The 12,552-nt window shown below is 34.1% G+C and overlaps 1 protein-coding gene and 1 long non-coding RNA gene across 2 annotated transcripts in view; one reads left to right on the top strand and one right to left on the bottom strand.

The window, feature by feature from the left end:
• LOC135131081 (uncharacterized) overlaps positions 1-11,832 on the top strand; it is a 782,641-nt gene extending 770,809 nt beyond the window's left edge. Inside the window, exon 8 of the mRNA XM_064058612.1 lies at positions 11,688-11,832. The gene's annotated coding sequence lies outside the window, so the exon portion shown is untranslated. The remainder of the gene's footprint in view (positions 1-11,687) is intronic.
• LOC135131021 (uncharacterized) lies at positions 1,987-3,096 on the bottom strand. Its single transcript, XR_010280862.1, has 2 exons — positions 2,761-3,096; positions 1,987-2,708 (listed from the first exon to the last, which is right to left on the bottom strand). It is a non-coding gene; the product is annotated as an uncharacterized LOC135131021 (long non-coding RNA).
• Positions 11,833-12,552: the final 720 nt, after the last annotated feature.

The following is a 12,552-nucleotide window of genomic DNA, read 5'->3' as shown; positions in this document are numbered from 1 at the left end:
TCTTAGAAAAGCTAGATCTTGTCGCAAATCTTTGTTTTCCAAAATATTTATGGAATCTTTAATCGATTGAGAAGAATCTTCGCTAAACTCCGTAACTACTTCTTCAAATTCTTTGACATATTTGTCATAATAAAATGTGACCTGTAACCATGTTCCCCACCTCGTTATAATCGGCTCTGGGGGCAATGGTATGTTTGGAAATTTTTCCTTAAAATGTTGCACTCTTAATGGGGCTTTAACAAAAATCTTTTTACCATTTGCCACTAATTTATTAACAGTAGGAAACTGCAAACGTATTCCTTCAACCACTCTGTTTAAACCGTGGGCAATGCAAGTAGAGTGAATTTAAATTGGGGTACAATATTTTTAGATTATTGCCTGCTTTCAACATATAACGAGCTGCATCCGAGATCATCAATAAAATTTTATTGGCAAAAATAGTGACGTAAGACTGTCATTTACAAATCTGGTAATCGTATTGCCATTTGTTTTATCTAACATTTTCAAACTCACTACATTCCCTCGACTAGGGAAATTTTCATTTAAGATTCCAACAATTAAACTTGCCTCGTATCTTCCACAACTATCGGTTGTTTCATCGACAGCGAACCATAAATAATTATCTCCAATGCGATGTTTAATTTCGTTGTAAACTTGCTGAAACACTGGACCTACATAATTTTTTCGGAGAGTACTTTCAACCGGAATATGTCGATTGCAGTGTTTTTCAAGGAATTCTTGAAGAGGGCCTTTCTCCAATTTTTTTAAAGGTATATTGGACTGGATCATCATTTTACATAAATCGAAATTAAACTGAAACTGCTCATCTTTTGTGGAAGTAGATCCAACAGATTCATGTATGGTCTGCTTTTTAATTTTAGAAACTTCAAACATTTTCTTCCTTTCTACAGGGTCATTATAAAATATTGTAGTCAACTCACCTATGAAAAACAAATGAAATTTTTCTCGTGCCGCTAATCACCAAAATGATTTGAACTGTTTTGAAATGTCACGAACGTCCAAACAAATCTGTCAGATGTGTCAAAAATTGAAATGCCCGGTTCGCGGTTTAAATTCATTTTAAATAGACACGAAAAGACGCCAGGCCAGAGCATTAAGGGTTGCAGTGTTATCGGGCATTTGTGAACGCCACTGCAATACATTTCAGTTTCAAAAATTGTAAATTGTCAGAAAAACGTTTAAGGGCTTTGTCATGAATTACACCTTGGAAAGTCGATTGGAGTTGAACAGAATAAATCATCTGGTCTGTTTTGCAAAGAAGCAATAATTTTTCAAATAATGAAATCCAAAAAGTGAGGTTAAGTTTGTCGAAACCAATGAACACGGTAATTATTTAAAAAATTACATTTTTATAGGTACCCTGAAGGTAAAAATTGTGAAAAATCACGTAATGGACAATGGCAGAGCAAGTCTTATCACAGTTAACGAACACTATGAGTACCTAATGAGTTTTTGCAGTAAATAATTTTGCCAAAGTTGTGATCCCGCGAAAGTTCTGTTTGTAAATTGTAAGGAATCGTCAAAATATTGGTGCAGACATGGTTTGTGACCGGTGCTTTTCTCTTGAAAAAACACAACTGAAATCCTTGATCTTCATCCCTACAATAGGTGAAAATTGCTATGTCCAAACATTACCTTCAGCTTTGCAGTTTCTAGATATCTGAAACATGCCAGATCTGCATAACAGGAATGTCAAAGAGGTTCTACCCAAAACACGCCCACATGGCCATCCTAATATCAAGATTTTTCAAAATTTTTATAAGAAAAAAGATGAAAAAACCAATAAAATTTCAGGAGCATAGTGTTAAGAGTTCTGTAGCTGATTATGAGATCTCTTGAAACAACAGAATGTTTAATAAAGATTTTTAACTTTCCTAATAGTAAAATTACAATTATTACTAAACAGTAAGTTGAAGTAAGTTTTAAATTAAGAGAATGCAACTAACACCGAAAGAAAAATGAAAGTTACTGAAAATAAAAAACTTTATTGCAGTACCTACATACACTTTCTACATCTAATTTTGTTTATTGATCACATTCATTTACTTGAAAAAGTATCAGGCCTATGAATCGTCGTCTGGAAACAGCTAACCACACACCAACCTTCATTGCGTGTGATGGTGTTTCTTCAAAAGCGTGAGTATTTTCTATACACCAAATTCTGAAGTTCTGTCAGTTGACATAATAGCCTAACAGATGAAACCAGGCTTCATCAGAAAAGAACGACAAATCGAGAATCCCGTTATCGTCCATATCAGCTTGAAACCAACTACACTACCCAACGCGGCAAGGAAAATCAGCTGGTTGCAGCTCCTGAACCAACAAAATCTTGTATGGATGCATATGTAACTTCTCTTTTACGATTTTCTGACATGGGCTGTATGGTACTCCAGACAGTAAAGATTTTTGACAAAGCTTTATTCGGACTTTGTTCCATTCTCATCCTTAAATCTTCAACAACGTCTTCACTAACTTGAGGTCTCCCCGTCGGTTTTCACTTAGAAATGCTACCAGTGTCGTTAAATCTGGCCATAATTCGCCATATAGCGTCTTCAAAGATTCTTCATCAATGACAACAGAACATTTCACTAGATACTCGTTTTTAGACGCCTCCACAGAGTACACTCCATCCCCATCCTCATTTAACACCCCATTACGGTAATAGGCATGATGATTGCGCCAAAGGACTAAAAAAATCATTTGTAACACTGACCATAGTTATTCCTCTCTGTTCATTACCTGAGATTATTCCACAATGATCTCTAGTTTTGATAAAAACTGTTTTTTGAGACACTTATTAAAGTTCTAACAAAGGGGAAGACAGCAAAAATGAAAACAAGACAAGGCAATTAACGCACAAAGTGAGGGAAAACGTACCAGTACAAACGAAAAAATTATTGACATCTGACAGAATTTGATGAAGCGTTGAAACAGTGCAGCCGCTAATGTCAACTAATGTGGCGCTAAAAATAAAAATTCCAATATTAGTGTAATCCTTTCCACAAAACTGAAAAAGGCGGCACAAAATGTCACCAAAATCATGGCCTTCTTCGACTACAATATTTTATAATGACCCTGTACATGAAGAGTCGTTCTGACATGTTGCGTCACGTGATATTTTTTATCACTTTGAATCTAAAACAACGTACATATACAGGATTAACAAAGGAAAATAGATAAAAAAAATATTGGGCTTACGGTTTTCACATAAGCTCTGCAGAATATTTTGTTGTTTTCTAATTTTAATTCTGTAAAATCCCTTATTCACTCATCCGGCGTCGATTTTACTTTCGGCACTCTTTTAAAATATCAGTAATATTACCAAAAAGGACTCAACATGTAACAAGGGAGAACCACGTATAACACTGTACTACGACAGATGCGATAGACTGATGGTTGTGAAATAAACGGTTCATTTACTTAAAAGTTTCCATTAGAAAAATTTTAAGGTAGGTAGTTGGGTACAATAATCCTTTTTTCTAGAAAATCTTCAACGGTCTTGCCGTAAAATGCCGAAAAATAACATCTTGTTAAAAGCTTTAATTCATTATCAACGGAAGTAAGGATTTAAAGTCATAAAATCTGTGTAGTATTTTTCCAATCCTATAATCAAATTTTATTACCCAAAACGACCGGAACCTATTCACAGAAAGGGTCTTGAGTAAGTGTTCTTCAATGGTCAAGTCCAGGTAAAATGCATACGATACGATACGCCTAACTAACAAGTATTTGTCATCCCGACAAGGCCGGCATTTGAACAAAATATGCATTAAAACTCATATTCGTCAAAAAAAGCATTAAATAGGCATATAAGTTTTAATATGCATAAAATAGAAAAAAAAGCAAATAAGCATAAAAAAATGTGTCGAATGACTCCAAATTGTATCATAGTTACAGATATAAAAAAGTTTTGAAGTGCTTACATTTTTCACAAAAAGCATTAAACCTAGAAATACGCCCTCTAGTCATGAAATGACTCGTATAAGCCCCAGAGTATTGAAAATTCTGTCAATGGTGTCTACCATCGTCTGGGTTTGTGTCAGATAATGAATGGGAAACAGTTTGAACAATTTCTATAGCATAAGTTTATACTCCGACGTATTGTTCTGTTTGTTTAAGATTTATCATTAAAATCAAGTTTATTTTGATTGTTATTAATTTTCTTAATTTTTTTGTTATGCTTCCTATTTAAAAAATCATTGATAGCGTCATAACTTTTACAAATTTGATGTAAAATTTTTTTGACACATTTCATGTCAAAAGATTGAGAGTAAAATAAAAAGCTTGCAAAAACAAATGCTGCGTTTTTTATTAATTTTGTTCATTACTTTATATTAATAAATTTTAATACAGTCAGATGGTTGGTTTTTATATTATTGTTTGCATGAAAATAAATAAGATTTACTATACCTACCCTTTATCACTTAAATAACCTACCAATAGGTTGGCAATATAACGCCCACAAGAATCAGAAGGTTCGATCACTACAAAACATATAAATTGGTTTTTTTCAATTTCTTTCACACTGAAATAGTCTCATTGTAAACATCTGGTACATAATTTTTTCTCGGCGTGCTTTAGTCCGGTATAAACAGTTTTACAATATTTTTTTTAAAACGCTTTGACCCAACGGTCTTCAATTCAAATCACATTCCTTTTTTTGTCTCTTTCGATATACTTATTTACTAAACCTCCTTAGCACCCTCTAGAATGTTTTCGATTTTCTAAATGCAAATTATGACGAAATCTCAAACTATTTAGTTAATGATCATTTTCCTCAGCAGCATGGTTTTTTAAACCACCGATCAACAGTACCAAATTTATTTTCTTAAGTTAATTTCATCTTAAGTTGTTTTAATGAAAAAAGCGTTCAATAAGGTAAATCATTCAATTCTGCTACAGAAACTGCGGGCCTATGGCTTTTCAGGTTCGATCTAATCGTGGTTTGGTTGTTACCTTACTGATAGATCCCAGCAGACTCGACTTAAAGGCCAGCTTTCATGTAAACAGAGTGTAACATCAGTAGTCCCTCAGGGTTCTATTCTAGGTCCAGTACTTTTTTCCTTATTTATTAATGACATTGGCTCTAATCTATGGAGTAACTTTGTTTCATTTGCTAATGATATGAAGACTTATAGAGCAATTCGCAGTGAAAAAAACGCTGAGAATCTTCAAATGGACTTACCTACATATTTTTTTGATTGATGTATCGTAAACAGAATGGTGGCAAATGTTGATAAATATATTGTCTTCAAATTCAATAGAAAAATCATTGGTTTCAATTTGAATTATAATTTAAATGGTGTATCTATCTCTAGTGCTACTGTTGTTAAAGATCTAGGAATTTGAAAATCAATAAAATTTTTGGTTGCTTGACACGTTATGGGAACATAAACACTTTAAAAATTCTATTTACAACACAAGAAACTCATATCTTGCCTTATGTTTTATTTTTAAAGTCTTAAATAACAATCTAACAGATTCTTCTGATATAATTAGCTTATTTGGTTTTCACCTTCCACCTTATCCTACCAGAGCTAGGTGGAAATGGAAACTAACAAAATTTAAGATGTGAAAAAAGTAAAAATAAGCGTTAACCATGCCATTTCAGTGAATATATAAGAACCACAAAGTACTTTCTTAAAACAAATATTGTTCTTTGAGAAACAAAAATTAATAATAACTGCTTTTTTTATCTGCAAACATTTCATCCCGAGCTATTTTGACGGAACTGTAAAAATTGCCATATTTCTCCTGGATGTCGAAATCTAGAAGTAAATGTCTAATCTTCGAACATTTTCGAAAAATGATGGAAAATGTCATAAGGGAAAAATTAAGCGTGTGAAGTTATCCAAAGATTTTAAAAAAATTCAGAAATTCACGGATTAAACATGTGCGGAAAATTCGGACTGCAAGTGAATTTTGTTTTAAAAATCGAAAAAATTGCCATATTTCATTTGGCGATTCTTGAAAAACGATGGGAATTTTCGAAGAAATTGAACCGAAAATAACTTCTAGAGATCGAAACGTACGAGAAAATGTCTAGCCAATTTTCGTAAATCGCCTAAAAATGGCCAAAAAAATCAAATAGGAAAAACTGAGCATTTCGAAAAGTTGTCCAAAAATTCTCAAAAAAATCTGGAAAGTAGATCTTAAAGTGCTGATTCGGGAGTTATAGTCAGTTATTAGAAATCTCTGCAAAGTTCGGATTATAAATGAATTTCAAATGTCTTCAGCTAATTTTCGAAAATGGTTGAAAGATGGTCGAAAATATCATCTCTATTTTCTTAGGGGGTATCTTATTTGCCAAAATCAGTTTTTTCTTAGCAAATATTTGCCCCGCCCACCCGTCCTGTATATTCTTAGAAGGTATGTCATTTGCCAAAATTAGTCTTATCTTAGCAAGTACTATCCCCACCCTCCCCTCTATTTTCTTAGGGGATATGTTATTTTTCAAAATCAGTCTCATCTTAGCAAGTACTAGCCCCGCCCACCCGCCCCGTATTTTATTAGAAGATATGTCATTTGCCAAGATCAGTCTTATTTTAACAAGAACTAGCCCTCTGGGAAAATACAAAATGGGCGGGCGGGGCTAGTTTTTCCCAAAATAAAACCGATTTTGGCAAATGACATACCTTCTAAGAAACTACAGGGCGGGTGGGCGGAGCTAGTACTTGCTAAGATGAGACTGATTTTGGCAAATGACATACCTTCTAAGAAACTACAGGTCGGGTGGGCGGGGCAAATATTTGCTAAGAAAAAACTGATTTTGGCCAATAAGATACCTCCTAAGAAAATAGAGGGAGGCTAGCTAGGCCCGTTGTACCACGTGTTAAGTTTCTGCAATGATCACAGACGTACTGTAGACGTTTTGTTATTTTGATTATTGTTACTGTGATTCTGCTTATAATTTTTTTTGTACCTTCCCTGTAAAATATTCTTATTGATCATCCTCTTAAAATAATAATATATAAGGAATCAAAATTGTCACTCTCTTCCCCTTTCACTCTTACATTGATCGGTGTACAATTCCTTGATCCCGTCGATTAGATACTTGCTTATATTTTTCTTTTTCAAATATTCCTTCATTATTTTCTCTGACTGTAGTGTCTAATGTAGTAAAAGCTACATCTAGAAACTTTTTTCCCGGTTGACTACACCTTTGTTAGTTTCTCTAGTTGTCTTCTTACTTCTCCGTCTGTTATTGGCTCCATTTTGTAATTTTCGTCTTTTTCTTCTATTTCAGTCGTTTCTTATTGTTTTCCTGTGCTCTCTGCCCTTTTCTTGCGCCCTTCCAGCAATTCCATGAAATGTTCTTATCCCAATTTTTTTTCTTAGAGTTTCTTTCCCCTTCCTATTTTTGTTAATGTAATTCCATACTTCTTTCTCTGATTGAATTTTCTTTATCTTTTGTCCTTATTGAGAAACTCTTCTCTTGTTATATTTAGTTTTTTCCTTCTTCTTAATGCCTTCCTTGTTTCTCTTTTTAAGATATAACATTCCTCATTATATCGATCATTTTTTCTCCCTCCATTTCTTCTTACACTAATTTCTATAATTACTGTCATCATTTCTGCACTTTTATCAGTTGTTGCTATTGCCCTTTATCACATATTATTGTCACATATTTTCCTGATTTCTCCTGCACTTGTTCCTGATTTCTGTCGTATTCTTCTATTTGGATTGTCATCTCTGTCTTATACATAGGTTAATTTGTCTTCATCATCCCCAGTTTTGTTTCCATTCACTATTTCCCATCCTTTCTCTTCGACTGGTTCTAACATTTGCTTTCCTTCTTTATTTTCACTTTTATCTTTATTGCATCTTTTTTTCTATCATTTTCTGTATTACCTATTCTTTCTCCTTTTTTCCAGTACTTGTTGTCATGTTTTTATTATATTCCGTTCCAATGTGAATGATTTTCGTTTTCTTTCCGTCTTGCTGTTCATTCTCCTTCTTGTTACCATTTCCTCGATCCTTACTCGAAATCATATCAAATAATATCATATCATATCATTATTTTAACGTTTTAATGGTTTTCTTTTTTTCCGTAATTCTTATTCCCCTTACTTTGCTATCCATCTTTTTCACAGGGCTTTTATAAATGATTCTAAGGACGTAGTTGGCCATGGATTTCAAAAATCCCGCTTCGCTGAAATTATGCCCGTGATTATGCATCATTATGACGGCTCTCACTTGTCACATTAATGTCTAATGTCATTTGTAACATGTTATTTAAAGTCGTCGTTTTTATTGTTTTAATGTTTTTCAAGTGCGAGGTGGTGTACTCTGTAACCGCTTGTAAGCAAGACTATCTGGCCAAATACCGTGATTTAATAATTCATGAAACATCGTTAAAGCCCGACATTAGAGATGTAATCAACAGATTTGTTCGAACTGGCAGTATCAACAAAGAGAAATCTCGTGGAAGACTTCATCTGAGGCAATTGAACAACGGGTCCAAACTATTGACGAAAGGATGTTGCAGAACGTTTTTAAAATTAAAAAGAGAGTGAACATGTGCCTTAAACAAAATGATGAACATTTTCAACATTTACTGTGATGTTTAACCGCAATAAATTTGTTCCTTTTTATTGTAATGAATTAGTTTTATTTTTTAAAAACATGTGAAGCATTTAGGCAACCAGTTATACACATGTGTGTGGTCCATGTATGATCTTTGTCTTGCGTCCTTGGGCACTTAGTATGGATCTCCGGACAGTTAAATCTGGGAGGCGGCACGTTTACATGATCTACTGCGACCCTATAATCATTTATGGAAACCCTGTATATCTTTTATCATATTTACAGCTATGGTCGTTTTAGAATTCTCTGTGTCCTTCACTTTTCCTTCCTCTGCTAGTTTTTTTTGACCCTTTTTTTTATAATTTTGATGATCTTTGCCAATAATCTCAATTTATTATCACTTTTTCGGTGTGTTTTGTTTAATTTGTTCCTATTTTACTCACTTTAACTGCGTTTTTTCAAAATTTTTGATGGATATTAAATAAATCATTTTAAATCCAACGAACCTTGTTGACATAACTTAGTCTAGCTTTTTAAGTTCAACCATCTATGTTCAGGTTATGTTCTGAAATTGCGAATTCAACACAATAATGAACATTTTTAAGAACAAAGTGAATTACGTGCCAAATTCATCAAAAATGTATATTTTTTTACACTGGTACCCCTTTAATCACTAGGTTTCTCCTTTTTTATGTCTTTCTAATTTTTCTATTCTATTTCTGCTTCCTTTAGTTCATTCTCAAGTTTTACATTTTGCTCGTGTAATTCCACTTTTGTATCTCAAATTCATCACCGATTTTTATTTTATTGAAAAAATTCTTTAAATAGTAAGCACAGCTTTCAAAAGTTTTTTACTTTTATTTGGTGTTGTGATTCGAAACACAAATTTTTCCTCAAAGGCTCAAATTTTTGCGTTTTTGAAGTAGTTTGAAAGAATCTTGAAGATTCCTTGTCTTGTTTTTGAAGTAATTTGAAAGAATCTCTGTGATTCCTTGTCTTATATTTGATGTAGTCTGAAAGAATCTCTGCGACCCCTTCTGTCTGGTTTTTGAAGTAGTTTGAAAGAATCTCGGGGACCACCTTCGTTGTGTTTTTGAAATAATTTGAAAGAATCTTGGGAACACCTTGTGTTTTCTTTTCGAAAGAGTTTGAAACAATCTTGAGGTTCCCTTCTCTTGTTTTTGAGGTAATTTGTAAGAATCTCCGGGGTTCCTTGTCTTACGTGTTATTTTTTATGTAGTTTGAAAGAATGACGTGGACTCCTTTGATTTTGTTTTTGAAGTAGTTTGAAAGAATCTTGAAGATCTCTTGTCTAGTTTTTAAAGTAATTTGAAAAATCTCGGAGATCCTTCGTGTTTTCTTTTTGAAACAGTCTGAAACAGTCTTGAGAAACTCTTGTCTTGTTTTTGAAATAATTTGAAAGAATCTCGGGGATTTCTTGTCAATTTTGATAGAGTTTGAAAGAATCTCGGGGACCCCTTGTGCCTGGTATTTGAAGTGAAGATTCCTTGTCTTGTTTTCGAAGTAATTTGGAAGAATCTCGGGGATTCCTTCTTATGTTTTATTTTTTATGTAGTTTGAAAGAATCTCTGGGAACCCTTCTGTTTGATTTTTGAAGTAGTTTAAAATAATTTCGGCGGCCCCTTTTATTTGTTTTTGAAGTACATATTTTAAAATAATCTCGGGGCCTCCATTTGTTTCTTTTTGAAGTAGTTTAAAGGAATCTCTGGGACCCCTTGTGCCTGGTTTTTGAAGTAGTCTGAAACAATCATTAGGATTCCTTGTCTTGTTTTCGAAGTAATTTAAAAGAATCTCGGGGATTCCTTCTTAGGTTATATTTTTTTGTAGTTTGAAAGAATCTTTGGGAACCCTTCTGTTTGGTTTTTGAAGTAGTTTAAAAGACTCTCAGGGGCTCCTTTTGTTTGTTTTTGAAGTAATTTGAAAAAATCTCTGGGATTCCTTGTGTTTGGTTTTTGAAGTACATAGTTTAAAAGAATCTCAGGGCTTTCTTTTGTTTGTTTTTGGAGTGGTTTGAGAAAATCTCAAGGATCCCTTGTGTTTGTTTTTTGAAGTACATAGTTTAAAAGAATCTCGGGGCCTGCTTTTGTTTGTTTTTGAAGTAGTCTGAAACAATCATGACGATTCCTTGTCTTGTTTTCGAAGTAACTTGAAGAATCTGGGGAATTCCTTCTTATGCTTTATTTTTTATGTAGTTTGAAATAATCTCTGGGAACCCTTCTGTTTGGTTTTTGAGGTAGTTTAAAACAATCTCGGGGGCCCCTTTTGATTTTTTTTAAATAATTGGAAAAAGTCTCTGGAATCCTTTGTGTTTGGTTTTTGAAGTAGTTTAAAGGAATCTCTGGGACCCCTTATGCCTGGTTTTTGAAGTACTTTGGAACAATGATGAGGATTCCTTGCCTTGTTTTCGAAGTAATTTGAAAGAATCTCGGGGATTCCTTCTTATGTTTTATTTTTTATGTAGTTCGAAAGAATCTCTGGGAACCCTTCTGTTTGGTTTTTGAAGTAGTTTAAAAGAATCTCGGGGGCCTCTTTCGTTTGTTTTTGATGTAGTTTGAAAAAATCTTTAGGATTCCTTGTTTTTGGTTTTTGAAGTACATAGTTTAAAAGAATCTCGGGGCCTTCTTTTGTTTGTTTTTGAAGTAGTTTAAAGGAATCTCTGGGACCCCTTGTGCCTGGTTTTTGAAGTAGTCTGAAACAATGATGAGGATTCCTTGTCTTGTTTTCGAAGTAATTTGAAAGAATGTCGGGGATTCCTTCTTATGTTTTATTTTTTATGTAGTTCGAAAGAATATCTGGGAACTTTTCTGTTTGGTTTTTGAGGTAGTTTAACACAATCTCGGGGGCCCCTTTTGATTTTTTTTTTGAAGTAATTTGAAAAAATCTTTGGGATCCCTTGTGTTTGGTTTTTGAAGTACATAGTTTAAAAGAATCTCGGGGCCTCCTTTTGTTTGTTTTTGAAGTAGTTTAAAGGAATCTCTGGAACCCCTTGTGTCTGGTTTTTGAAGTAGTTTAAAACAATCTTGAGGATCTCTTGTCTTGTTCTTGAAGTAACTTGAAACAATCTCGGAGTTCCAAAAAATCATCAAATTTAAGCCGATCACTCCTCCTTCGTCTTGTAGATGGCCGCCATCGCCCATCTCGACCCACCATCCAGTTCTCATCTCCCTTGTCCGGCCGGCCAGAATCGCCTCGTCACGTCGAAACAACCAATATCTTAAAAACATTAATCTAACTGGCATCAAACATTTCGATGGTTTGACATGTCCGAAACGGCTCAAACACCGCACGCTGCTGACTCATAGTCTAATGACGGCCGGAAGACCGACAAAGGCCCAACACCACCGAAGATCACGACCGACACTCTCGGCCGCAACGCAAAAAAACGCACAGCCCAAATACAAAACCTCAACACATGTCCGCGTCCGGACCTCTTCTTACAGGTGTCCGAAGCGGCGATATTGAATCGACGACGTCTTATCGGAATGTGTTTATCAGGTAATTGGATCCAATAATTATTAATGCCTTGTACGGCCCCGATCTGACAGCGGTTGAGATTGCCTGGACGAGGAGAAAAAGGTCATTATTGTATTGTGGTTGTGTGTGGTGCAATATTTTTTTCCAAAACCACAGTCTTTTGAAGATTATGTTCTGTACTTGGCAATGCGAAAAACACTGATTTTTTTGTCAAGTTGGCAACGTATTTAAAATTGTGTGTTGGTATACCTGATAGTAAAAATTAAATTTAGGCGCATTGGACGCGCTCTTGTCAAAAATGACAACTATGAACTGACATGTTAACATTGCTGTCAATGATTCAGAATTGCCAACACAAAAATTGTAGAAAAGAAAAATAAAAAATTGAAAAATTGCAAATGGAAAAATTGACAAAACGAAGAATTGCAAAAAGTGAAATTGATCGTTGATATTTATAACATACAAAAACAAAATAATGGATGTTATACAAATTTTACATTTAATACAAAT

This window comes from Zophobas morio, unplaced genomic scaffold (genome assembly GCF_036711695.1).
Source record: "Zophobas morio isolate AGI-343-1 ecotype UQ-CSIRO unplaced genomic scaffold, CSIRO_AGI_Zmor_V1 ptg000018l, whole genome shotgun sequence".
NCBI classification, from domain to species: Eukaryota; Metazoa; Arthropoda; class Insecta; order Coleoptera; family Tenebrionidae; genus Zophobas; species Zophobas morio.
Note: the sequence above shows the minus strand (reverse complement) of the source record. Positions and strands in the feature narration are given on the sequence as shown.